The following is a 12363-nucleotide window of genomic DNA, read 5'->3' as shown; positions in this document are numbered from 1 at the left end:
AGATAGAACGCCTAGAGCGTCCGCCCATTGAGTGAGGTTGGTTAAAATTTAAGTTAAACATTAACCCCTTGGTCTGTAGGGTCCTAGCTCTATAAGGCTTTTTAAAGATATAGCAATTGGGTTAGTCGACATCACAGGAGACCGAAGATATGGCAGCTACCTCGGACAAAGAATTAGTCTAGCTGTTCAAAGGGTGAACTCTGCCATCTTCGGAACCTTGCCTAAAGGGACTCCTTTTTATCGAACCTACGACTCTCACCCCTGAGGTCGTAGGTTCGAGCCCCGGCTGTGCGCTTATGGATTTTTTTCTATGTGCGCATTTAACATTAGCTCGAACGGTGAAGGAAAACATCGTGAGGAAACCGGCTTGCCTTAGACCCATAAAAGTTGACAGCGTGCGTCAGGCACAGAAGGCTGATCACCTACTTGCCTATTAGATTAACAAATGATCATGGCACAGATACAGAAATCTGAGGCTCAGACCTAAAAAGGTTGTAGTGCCAATGATTATTATTATTATTGTTTTTTGTTATATATGTTAACTGTAGGATTATTTTATATTTCTTTACATATCTGACTGCCATATTTCCTTTTTTTAAAGTTAAACATTTCAAATGGAAAGTGGGCTTGAAACGCTATTTTATAGATTATTAAAAACAAATTCTATTGTTATATTTGTGTGTTATTTGTTAAATTACTTTATTCGTTATTCATTGTTTATTTTTTTGTACTCTTTTAAAAGCCGTTGAAAAATTGTAATTAATTAACAAGCATAATGTATATAGTATATATTCTTATGTAAGTCAATGTTGTAATCTTCTTAATGAGAAATAAATATCTTAGACTGGATAAACCGTAAATTTGACAGCTCCTGTAAACTTTTCTGCTGCCTGTACTCTTTTCATACTTTAACTTTGTTTATTTTATGTACATGTCATCCATGTGATGATATTCGGAATTTTCAATTTCATTTCTTTTCAGAATTCAATTAAAGGAAACCAAAACTTTGTTTCAAGTTCATCTTATTGGTCCGTAGGGTTCAAGTGCAGAGGCGCTGAGTACCAGTGACTCCAGAGCTGGTGCTTTTCTCAACGAATAAGTATCGCAATACAGCGAGAATATTCTGTAAGCGTCAAAGGTACACTGCTGTGGCCAAACTTTTTAAATTGGCTTAGTAAAATAAATAAATATATAAATTATTACTATGTAGGTTACGAAAATTGTAAATAATGTATATTTTTGCTCTGGTTATTTTATTCAGTTTACATTATGTAGAAGAAAATGTGGGATTCAACTTAGTAATATAATGTAGTCATACAGCTAACATAAATTAATTTAATAAAAAAAAATAACTAACATAACTTAATATAAATAAATAAAATATATTTTTAAAAGGAGTCTATTTAGGCAAGGTTCCGAAGATGGAAGCGTTCCCCCTTTGAATAATTAACTCTGCTGTATTTCTCGTTATTTTGCCACTATATATTTGTGTGTTCAAATCTTAATTGTGTAATTTAGGAAATATCGTATATTTACAGATCCAAAGTTTTAAGATAAATTTATTAAACAAATAAACACCTTTCATATACACGCCAAACTTTTCAAACAACAAAGTGAAAGCTTCTGGCAACAATTTCATTAAAATGTTTAAAACTGTCATATTTTTCCTAACAATGCGGTTAGTTTCAAACAGATAACGTCCACATACTTTCCATGCGTACTCCGAGTCGTTCATTAGAGTTAATTTAATCATTTAATGGTGTTACAAGAGCAGTATTGGCCTTAGGTCATGCCTTCGAAACTCAGCTGTGATCCAACTTTTCTTTAAACAAGAAATCTTTATATATGCGCAATTAACATTCGCTCGTATGGAAAATAACGCCGGAGGAAACCGGGATTTTATAATGACAGCGTGTTTCAGGTATTGAAATGATAAGGCTAAGGATAATGACAGGAAATTCAAGATTTTAGGCGGCACGGTCCACCTAAAAATTATTGAACAAAAATGTGATTTTCGTTGAGGACAACTGTTTTTGATTTGGATAAAAATCTATAAATAAATAGTCATCGTTCAAGTTACTACTTAACTACGTTTCTTGTTACGATTTTAAATGAATGTGTCATGTTCAAGTGAACTTGGGTATGAAAAATTTTCGGAAAACAAAAATCCTATTATAGCGATCCTACTGTTGAGATCATCAGGTCTTAGCTCAATTACAGCCAAGCTAAGTTGACATTGTCTAATTCAGAAACATCGTCCATGTCAAACTTCCTTAAGGCTTTTATTGTTACTGGTACATGATCCATTATCTGTATCTTTAATCATATGATTGTCCGTGAGCGCCAGACTTTCAGCTTAGTAGCCAATTTCCATACCTCAATGGATACCAAAAATACTGATTCAGAATTGAAGCTCCATAAATCAATCACAAAGCACACCATACGTCATATTAATAAGTTTTCTTGATATAGAAATATTTCGACAATATTATTAGAGGTCTATTTGGATACATTGATACATGGGACATTGCGTCAATAGAAAACCAATTGGGCGTTTATTTCGATCACGTTTTACCCCGTGGGATCAACTATTACGCTGAATATATTGAGACATAGTCGGGCAGCTTATACCGAAGTTTGGGGACCTTTGTTTGGTCTATATATTTTGTAATTCTTAGACAATATTTTATTTATTATTTCCATACAAATGCGACGGTACAGATATTTTTTGAAGTTTTACTTCTTTTAACGCGTTAGGGAAAAATGTTGAGAGTAATTACGATGCGCGCGCATACCGTCCCAAATAACCGTGGTTGTAACCAAAAAAGTTATTTTGTGATATTTAAATATTACGTATTTAAATATCACAAAATAATATGATTATATAATATATAATTATTTAATATACGTATTTTTTTTAATTACGCGTCATTCGTGGCAAGACTTTTTACAAAAAAAAACTTAAATAGGCACAATACATGTGGCATTAACATTCTCTGCACATACATACTAAAAGTCTATTTATAAAATATTTATTTGTCTATTTATTATAGTAGTTTTAGTAAATTCGAGAACTTTTCATTATAACATGCGAACCCTTTTAAGTAAAAAATACCTAAATAATTCCATAAATAAAATATACTTATAATTTAATTACATCTAGTGATTAATAAAAACAGGTTTAATTCAAACAAAACATTGAAATAAACTTTATAAAGTACTTTTAGTAACGTTACGAATCGAAGTAGGTGGACGAGGGAAGTGAATCTTAAATGCCAATGAATACAAATTAAATTGCATACGATTAATGAAATGGACTTTTTAACACCTGTAGCAAGTGTCTATAAAATTGTGAATTGATAATTCTTCATACAAGTTATAATTATTTATAATATAGCTAAAGTATATGGTAGTGTTTGATATATAGAAAAATCGCAGACAAATATTTCTTCCTAAGTTTAATTTCTTTGTGTATCCAGTTGTCTTTACCGTATAAGCAGTCGTTAGTAATTTCAGAACGCGATTCCCACCAGGTCGTACCTCGACCAAGCTGTGCACCAATGGACTTTCTGTCTATTAGCGCATTGCGGTAGGAGAACGTGAGGAAACCGGCTTGCCTTAGACCCAAATAGTCGGTGGCGTGTGACAAACACAGGAGGGTGATCCAAAAAGGTTTTAGCGCCACTGATTTATTTGTATTTTTCAATACCAACGTTTTTTTAATTATTATAATTTAAAGTAATTGTCAAGGCAAAAATAAGACTTCATTCTTTACAATCTGACGTTTGGCACTCTCGTTCAATTAAAGACACGCGAAACGACTAGAGATCAGACCAATCACAATTAGCCGAAATGCGTTTCGTCACCTAACCATTTGTAAATTAAGTTCCTTGTGTCATATTTAAAGAAATATAACTTAGACTGTATTATTCCGTTAATAAAAATAATGCTTTGTAAATGCCTAGGCAAACACATGAACTAAAATAAAAATACCCTTTATTTTGGACAAGTTCCATTTTCTTACAATAAATTAAAAAAAACATACGCCTCCACCAAACGCTCGCCCTTTCTCGCCCCACTCTCGACCAAACCTTGCCTACCAGGGTTTATTTATCTTCTTTTAACGATAACTGGGTCCATAACATCTCGTGATTTTGTGTTATTATGTAATTAAATAATTCCTTTTATATATATAATCATTTATTTATCTTCATATACAACAATTAATTAACATATTAAACAACGCAGGGCAGTTATCAACACATACACAATTAAACATCCACAGACTATAATTGCGCTACATAGACCACAGATTAAACAAATCATGAGATGAGCATTACGTTACATCAATTTACTCTACCTGTCTACTGCCACTCTCTTTAACCTTGTCATTTTCCTCATGTAAGTATTAACAACTTCCTTCTCTCCATATACACACACTTCTACAGACTTCTTTTTTGTGGCATTGGCTTACTACGTGAAATATATTACTACGAGAGCGTTCTTATATTTTCTCAGGATCAAAATCGTGGGCGGTACTAGTTTCATACATCTCACGGGACAAGAGTGGATTATTGCGGATTTTCAATACATATTTTCCCGAGAGCATTTCCTTTATTTCCTTTGGCTTTTCTATGCATAATTGAACTGAGGAATATCGACAAACCATTTTGGTCAGATTTTCGTCGGACATTATGCGTTCTTCCTCTATATTTATTTTTATTATTTATTTCGTATTTTATTATATATATCTGGTTTATTTATTTTTATATGAGACAAGAACCAGCTTACTTACAGCTACTTAGAGTGCTTATCCATGGACTGCAACACTAGGAGTGCGTAGCCAGCCAGCTATTTTTACTCTTTGTATTGACTTTTGTGATTCCTTTTCTCCTGTATTGCATTGGCATTCATGAATCCGTGACATTAGCTTTTTAGGTTTTGTTTGTTAATATTTTTGTATTATCTTATATTAAGGTTCTTTTTTTATAAGATTTGGTTATGTACTTCTCGTACTTTACCTATAGATAGATAGATAGATATATATATAGATAGGTAGATATCGCTTGTCGGTATATTGCATCTCTTATATTTCTTATGTATTATGTTATTTTTGTAATAAATGTGACGAAGTGTTAATAAACAAATATCTGGATCCTTAAAGATTGCCAGAAATGTAAATTATCCAGAGAATCTGGTAATTTATGCAGAAAAACTAGCAGGAGATATACAGAAGGATATGACTCTCAATTCTGTTAGCAATGTGTCATAGTTGACGATGTGTTTTTTTAATTAATTGCTTTATTTTACATAACAATATAAGAAACTCATAATATGTTACATTAGAAACACTCTGTGGTTTGTACAAATGTAGCCATAGCAGTCTTGTTTAACGCGACAATTGCATACAAATGTAGTTTTTTTTTGTTATTGACTGTTTATGATGGGTGTTGCTAGGCTATCTAATAACTGAGGTAGTCCATTTATTAGCCGGGGTAGCAAATACATCAATGTTCTGACGCCGTATACCTAGATTGCTCTCGATGTACCGAGCCGAACTTTTCTGCAGTATTTTGCAGTGTTTAAACATTCCTCTTTCTTCATTTTTATATGAGTCGAGCACATTTCTCGAGACAATGTGTTTGAGGATTCGCAATTGGAGGTTAACGTTGAGACACATTGTAAGTTCTACCGTAGCTACTTAGACCGCAATTAATCACCGACTCGAAAAGTTGTAAAGTAAAAGTTTGATATTAAATGTGATTCGTGTTTTGAGTATTGTTATTTGCGCCAAAAACTGACGATAAACTGATCTAAAATATCTCCATGTTTTGGTGATTTTTGTCTCTGTTTCGTAATCATTGTTTGTCAAAAAAACAAGATCAATCACCTAGTACTTAGATCAATCAAGATACTTCTAGAAGAAAAGCCTAGTCTTCTAAAAGGCCTAGGCCGAAGACAATGTGTTTCCAAGGGCAGCGAAAACACCTAACATCAGACAAGCCTTCGGCCCGTTTGCTTTCTGTTCCTGACGCTGACGACTTTTGAGTCTAGGAACTGGTAAGGTGTTAAATGGCACGTGAACAGCCGGTGTGACCTCAGGAATGCCAACAACTATTTTATTAAGTGGAAGTAAAATACTTTAGATTCAGCTCGAAAATAGCTTTGAATTCCAATTCACCTGCATTCATTCTTTAAATTCAATCTTATTGTTTTAATTGAATCGCTCTACCGTAACGACTAATCTGATTTTCCTTCGGCGGTGATTATTTTAGATAAATGGTTCCTAAGTACGAGAGAAAACGTTTTTTTTTACTTCAATATTATAAAAATACATGGTTATGTTAAAAGTAAAATTATATGATGTTTTATAAATTATAATTTGCATATTTTATTAAAGTGATATTAACTTTTAAAGGCAAGGTGCCTTTGTAGTGTAAGCGAGTATTTGGACAATAGGTTCGCCACCAATTATAGATAACTTAACTTTAACTTTATTTTATATTCTTAATAAGTAGTTACATTGTAAAATTTGATATGACATTTGCACGCCTTTTTATATATGGCTAATTGTGCGGATATTTGTAGTTGATCGATCTAATTGTACCACTATCTTGGCAAATAAACAAGATTATTATTATTATTAAGAGCAGTGTTGGTCTAGGGGCTTCAGCGTGCGACTTCTATCCCTGAGTTCGTAAGTTTAGTAAGATTTTTTTTTCTAAGTACGCATTTAACATTGGCTCGAACGGTGAAGGAAAACATCGTGAGGAAACCGGCTTGCGTTAAACCCAAAAAGTCGACGGCGTGTGTCAGGCACAAAAGGCTGATCACCTACTTGCCTATTCAATTCAGAAACGATCATGAAACAGATACAGAAATCTGAGGCCCAGACCTTTAGGTTGTAGCGCCAATGATTTATTTATATTTTATTATTATTAATGCAGCCAGCGTTAAACAGGGACCATACTTTTTGAATTGTTTTGATTTTTTTTAATAATAACTTTGTAGGTTAAGAAAATTTTAAAATATTGTTTAACTAGATAACGCTGAAATATAATATTTTTATTAGTAAAATAAACAGATATACAAATTTGTTAATCCATCTTTACTGTAAAAGTTACCATGTATCCATTTGTAAATGTCTGTTACGGTCAACATAAATAAATAATAAACATTTTTTTTAATTTATCTCTCCATGAACACCTTCCTGTGAGTTTATTAAAAAAAACTCGAATTGGTCCCTGCGAATTTTAGCATATTTTGCGATTTTTTACTATTAAAAAGATTTTGCAACGAAGCGTTATAATTAAACAAACCTTATATAATCTGTACATTGTTTTGTAATCTGTCTTTACTAAGACATCATGAACATTACGATCTAGCCTTAACTTAAGACTGGTAAGGATTTTTAACATAAGAAAGTGTGCAATAACACTACTCACAGTCTCTATTAGAGGGAGACACTCTGTTCTTGTGTTGTTCCACTTACCACTGTGTAGCACTTAAGACTACGTACGCTTATTCACTAACTGAAATGGTTTTGTCCTTAGTTATCTAGGTGGTATCAAGTTTTGTAAAGCCTTCACGTGGTGGTGGAGCCTATGTTCGTGGGCTCCAGCAGTCTTTTTTCTTGTGGCACGTCCTCTACATTAAGGACCCAATGGAAGTCATTATAACGAATATACCAGAGAGCGTTTGATATTCCCCTGAAATCGTTGGATTATTTGACTCAGAAGGTGGGCTTTCCAAAAGAGAAATACAGAGCAAGAGATGGGCAGACGATTTAAAGTGAATAGGAGTCACAACTTGTACAAGAAGAGCTAACATGAGAAAAGAGTGGAAGCAACTGGAAGATACCTGTGTCTCACAGGACACGCTGAGTACCAAAAACGGGTCACGACTATTGGATTAAGTTTTAAAGGCAAAGTGCCTATTTGGACCATAGGTTTGACAACGATTGTAAATAATTTAACTTTGACATTATTTTATATTCTTAATAGGACATTGTAAAAATTGATATGACATTTGCACCCCTTTTTTATATGGCTGTTTGTAATTGATCGATCTAAGCACTGTTAAAAAACTTGGAAAATAAACTATTATTATTATTAGGTTATGTAACTTAAATAAACGTTAATATTTATATTGGGTGTCAGCAATAAAGGCTTTATAATAATAATCATAAAAATACTGGTACAGCCACATAGCTGGGATCCATAAGTCCATAGTCCAAGGTGCCAGGTGAAATGCCGAACTACCAGTATAATTTAAGCTGTACATAATAAAAGTATTTTTTTTTAATCCTTCCTTTATGTATAAACCTAATTCTGTGCATATTTCATTCTATTCTTCTGTTACAAAATAGACTGGAACCTACTTTAAACAAAGCCTGATGAATTACGGATACGGAAGGATATTTTAGTCTTGATAGGTTTACCTTAAAAGCCTTCCGTCAGTTTTTAATCAAATTATATCTCATGTATAGATATGTGATTAGAATCACCGAGAGCAATATTCGCCATTTAAATCGTCAACTTAAAGACGCGATGGGCGATGTGATAAGATTATAACGGTGATTGTTCGTGTTAATACCATTTTTTAATTATTTTTTATATGTAATTTTACAGAAATTTGTTAAATTAGATCAAAAGGCTTTTAACATAGACATGAATTCAAATAATACAATTATTTCATTTTACATTATTACTACTTAGATTTTTACAGAATTTCATTAGTTGTAATATAATTATTACTATCATTGTTATCGTTATTATATATTTTTATTATCAATGGCTTCAAATCAACCGTAGTAGGAAGAAAAGATGAAGATGGAAGACGGAGAGAAGAATCAAGAAAAAGATGGCGCGTAACGACGCGCAACCGAAAAATGTGGCGGTAAATTTTTTCACAAAACCGATAAAGAAGTTTCACTTCAAAGAAAATTATACGTACAAGCTAAGCTGTACTTTTGTAATGATTGGAATTAAAACAGGCTTTATTATTATTACATGCGCAAATCGCGTTATCATGGACCTGGGTAGCTTATACTCTCCTATAAGGCAAATGTTTTCCAATTTTCACGAGTCGTTATCCTGCATAACGAACGTAACGAGACAAACTTTGTATTTGCGTCACACTTATAAAACCTATCTAATTCTTTTTAATTATTTACACACTAAAGTGTCCTTTAAGGACATTCTATCTTTGTTTATATTAATGACCCATTTGCTCAGAATCACTTTTATATAATATATGTTATATGTTGCAACATCGTTCGATTTGCTATCCCCATAGGAATCGGGTCGAATTTACCTATATGTTGGTAACACACTGGAGACGGTTATATACTTATTCCCGTGACATAATTGAGATTATATATTTAAGTTATATGTATTTAGGTAAGGTCGATTCTTAGCACTAAGAACGACTCTGGTACTTCTAAACTGTATTAAATATTGACATACGGGAGTACTATACAGTCATGTTTTTAAATCTCGCCATTAATTATAAAAACTAAATAATTCTTCCAATCGAAGTACCCTTTATCTCTTTCTGTCAAATAGTGCTTACGCTGTGGTGAAAAGAGAGGAAGAACTGAGCAATTTATTTTTAATAATCTTTAATCTCATTTAAGGTTTTGTGTTATATTGTTTATTTTTTATAATAAATAATGAAGCGAGAATCGTATGAACTAACTTTATTTCCTAAAATACATCAAAGAAAATAAATTAATTTATCAAACCAGTTTTTTTAAGTTAAATATAGTACCCACACGCAAATGCCAGAAATGTATCAGTATTATCCTTGTGTGTACACTGTACACATCCTTCTAATTTTTTTGGGAAAATTCAAAGTAAATGATATTTTTTATTTTTTACTAAGTAATTTTATATAAGCTGTTTGTACCATATTTCATCTTTGATTCCCAGAAAACATAAAGGATAAATAAGGTATCGGTAGAACAATTTAAAACATTCAGAAAGATCTATTTATTGCTAGTATTGAATTATAGAATTATATAGCAATAGATGCAAATTTCACAAGTGTTACGTAGTCTATATGATAATGACCTAAGTTTCATTAAGATGATTTCACTGGCAGATATAATTTCGTCAGTTTGTAAATACATAAAACTAAGCTAACATGTGTTATCTTTAGATTTTTTGTACATTTTGTTTTCGTCATTTACATTAAATATGTTAGTCATGGAATAAAAATATTTTTTTACAGATACCATGATTTTGAATCTCGTTATATTATGCATAGTCTCACTAAACGAAGGTTTGAAAGACATTAAACAATTATTGTTATTAAATCTTTTAATTTAAATAAAATACTTCTATAAATATAAACGTGGTTTTGTCTTTGCGAAAATTTTAAGCCAATTATTTTTATACTTTTAGTCTAAACGATGGTTTAAAAAAAATTCAAAAATTCTTGTAATAAAAGTTATTATTTAAATAAAATACTTTTATAAATACAAACGTGATTTCGTCTTTGCGAAAATTTTAATCCAATAATTTTTATACTTTTAGTCTAAAGTCTAAACGATAATTTTAAAAAATGTCAAAAATTCTCGTAAAAAAAGTTATTATTAAAATTTTAATTAATTCGTTAATTATTAAAGTTAAAATAATAAAGACATTTTTAACTCAACTATGGTTTGAAAAGAATAAAAAAAGTCTCGCATTTACGTACATTAAATAAATATTTTTATTACTTTCGGCTTCGATTTAAAATACGAATTGACTAGTAATATTTCTAGATATAAAAATCTTTAAAATGTACTCACCGCTTTATAATTGAACTTACAGAAAGCACAGTCACAAAAAACTTCAAAACTTTTGCCGATCGCAAAGTTACGCGAGCGTAGTGCGCCAAACTTGTGTCCCGTTCAAATGGTGCGGCTTGCTTATATTCTGTGGAAATGTCGTGCACGCATGCGCACCTGTCATTCATCAAATCACAATGACCGCCTCCGCGACGGTCATCTCAACTGTCAATTTTTAATCCAATTTGAATATGGAAATCGTCCGATGTAATTGTCGCGTCATACGCTGTATGGAAGTTTTTAATTTATTCATAATAGTCTTTTACATAGAGTATATATGTAGTATACTTGTTAGGTTTAGGCCTCAGATTTCTGTATCTATGTAATGATCATTTGTCAATCGAATAGACAAGTAGGTGATTAGCCTTCTGTGCGGCAAGGCGGTTTACGATGTTTTACTTCACCGTTCGAGCAAATGTTAAATGCGCACATAAAAAGTAACTCCGTTGGTGCAGCCGGGGATCGAACCTACAACCTTAAGGATGAGAGTCGCATGCTGAAGCCACTAGGCCAACACTGCTATGCTGAAGCTATCATTCATTACAAAATACTTGATTTTCTGATGCTGATGGATGTCCATGGACTGTGCAGTAATCTATGAACTGCATGCTCGTTTATTTATTGTATAAAAATAAGTTGTTAGCTATTCAAGCATTCCTAGTTCTAACAAGGTGAAAGCGATTAAATTTTTAAAGGCAAGTTGCCTTTATAGTGTTTAACACCAATTGTAAATAACTTAACTTTGACTTATGTTAATGTTCTAATTGTTGAAATTGTAAAAATTGATTTAACATTTGCACGCCTCTTTATATATGGCTGATTGTGCAGATATTTGTAGTTGATCGATGTAATTGTACCACTATCTTGGCAAATAAACGATTATTATTATAAGACAGTATTATGTGCGACCAAAAAACAAGCCGGTCTTTATGACAATCACACAATTATATCTGTATCACCGCGGCGTCCATCGTTCCAATCTAGCAACGTGAGTCTCCCTTGGCACTGAACTGGTCGATGACCATTGGTATTTGATTTAAAAAATCCTGATACGCGAATGAAATTATTAAAATAAGACGTAAAACAAATAAAACGTTCCCATACTTCACGATTTTTAACAAATCCCCATCTCATCCATAGCTCCTGCAGTTTTCGAAAAAGTTTCCTAGAATTCTGAGTACATACAAATTAGTATATAAACCACGTGTATTTAAAAACAACTTGCATAACACTGTGGTAATGGGTATAACTAGATAAAATCGATGAATTGACAATGAACTTTCAAGGATGTGCCAAAACTAATCGCAACATCGTTATACACACTAGCGAACATATAACAAATACAATAATACCTTAATAAGTTCACAAGTACAAGAGCAATGCAGTCGTGGGTATGAATCCCGGCTATATCAATGGACTCTGTTATTTGCTCGTTGAAGGAAATCGTAAGGAAACCGGTCTTAAAGTCGACCACGTGACAGAAGGAAGCTGATCACCTACTTGCCTATTAATTATCAACAATCGACAGA

General features: G+C 32.4%; 1 protein-coding gene across 2 annotated transcripts in view; it reads right to left on the bottom strand.

Annotated features, from left to right (window-relative positions):
* Positions 1-10886, bottom strand: part of LOC123717788 (diuretic hormone 45) — a 67596-nt gene extending 56710 nt beyond the window's left edge. The window contains exon 1 of one of the 2 annotated variants that reach the window (XM_045673979.1): positions 10796-10886. The gene's annotated coding sequence lies outside the window, so the exon portion shown is untranslated. The remainder of the gene's footprint in view (positions 1-10795) is intronic. The other variant, XM_045673980.1, reaches the window with a different exon arrangement.
* Positions 10887-12363: the final 1477 nt, after the last annotated feature.

The sequence above is a fragment of the Pieris brassicae genome, chromosome 13, assembly GCF_905147105.1.
Source record: "Pieris brassicae chromosome 13, ilPieBrab1.1, whole genome shotgun sequence".
Lineage (NCBI taxonomy): Eukaryota > Metazoa > Arthropoda > Insecta > Lepidoptera > Pieridae > Pieris > Pieris brassicae.
The sequence above is the reverse complement of the archived record's forward strand: the minus strand, read 5'-3'. Positions and strand labels throughout refer to the sequence as shown.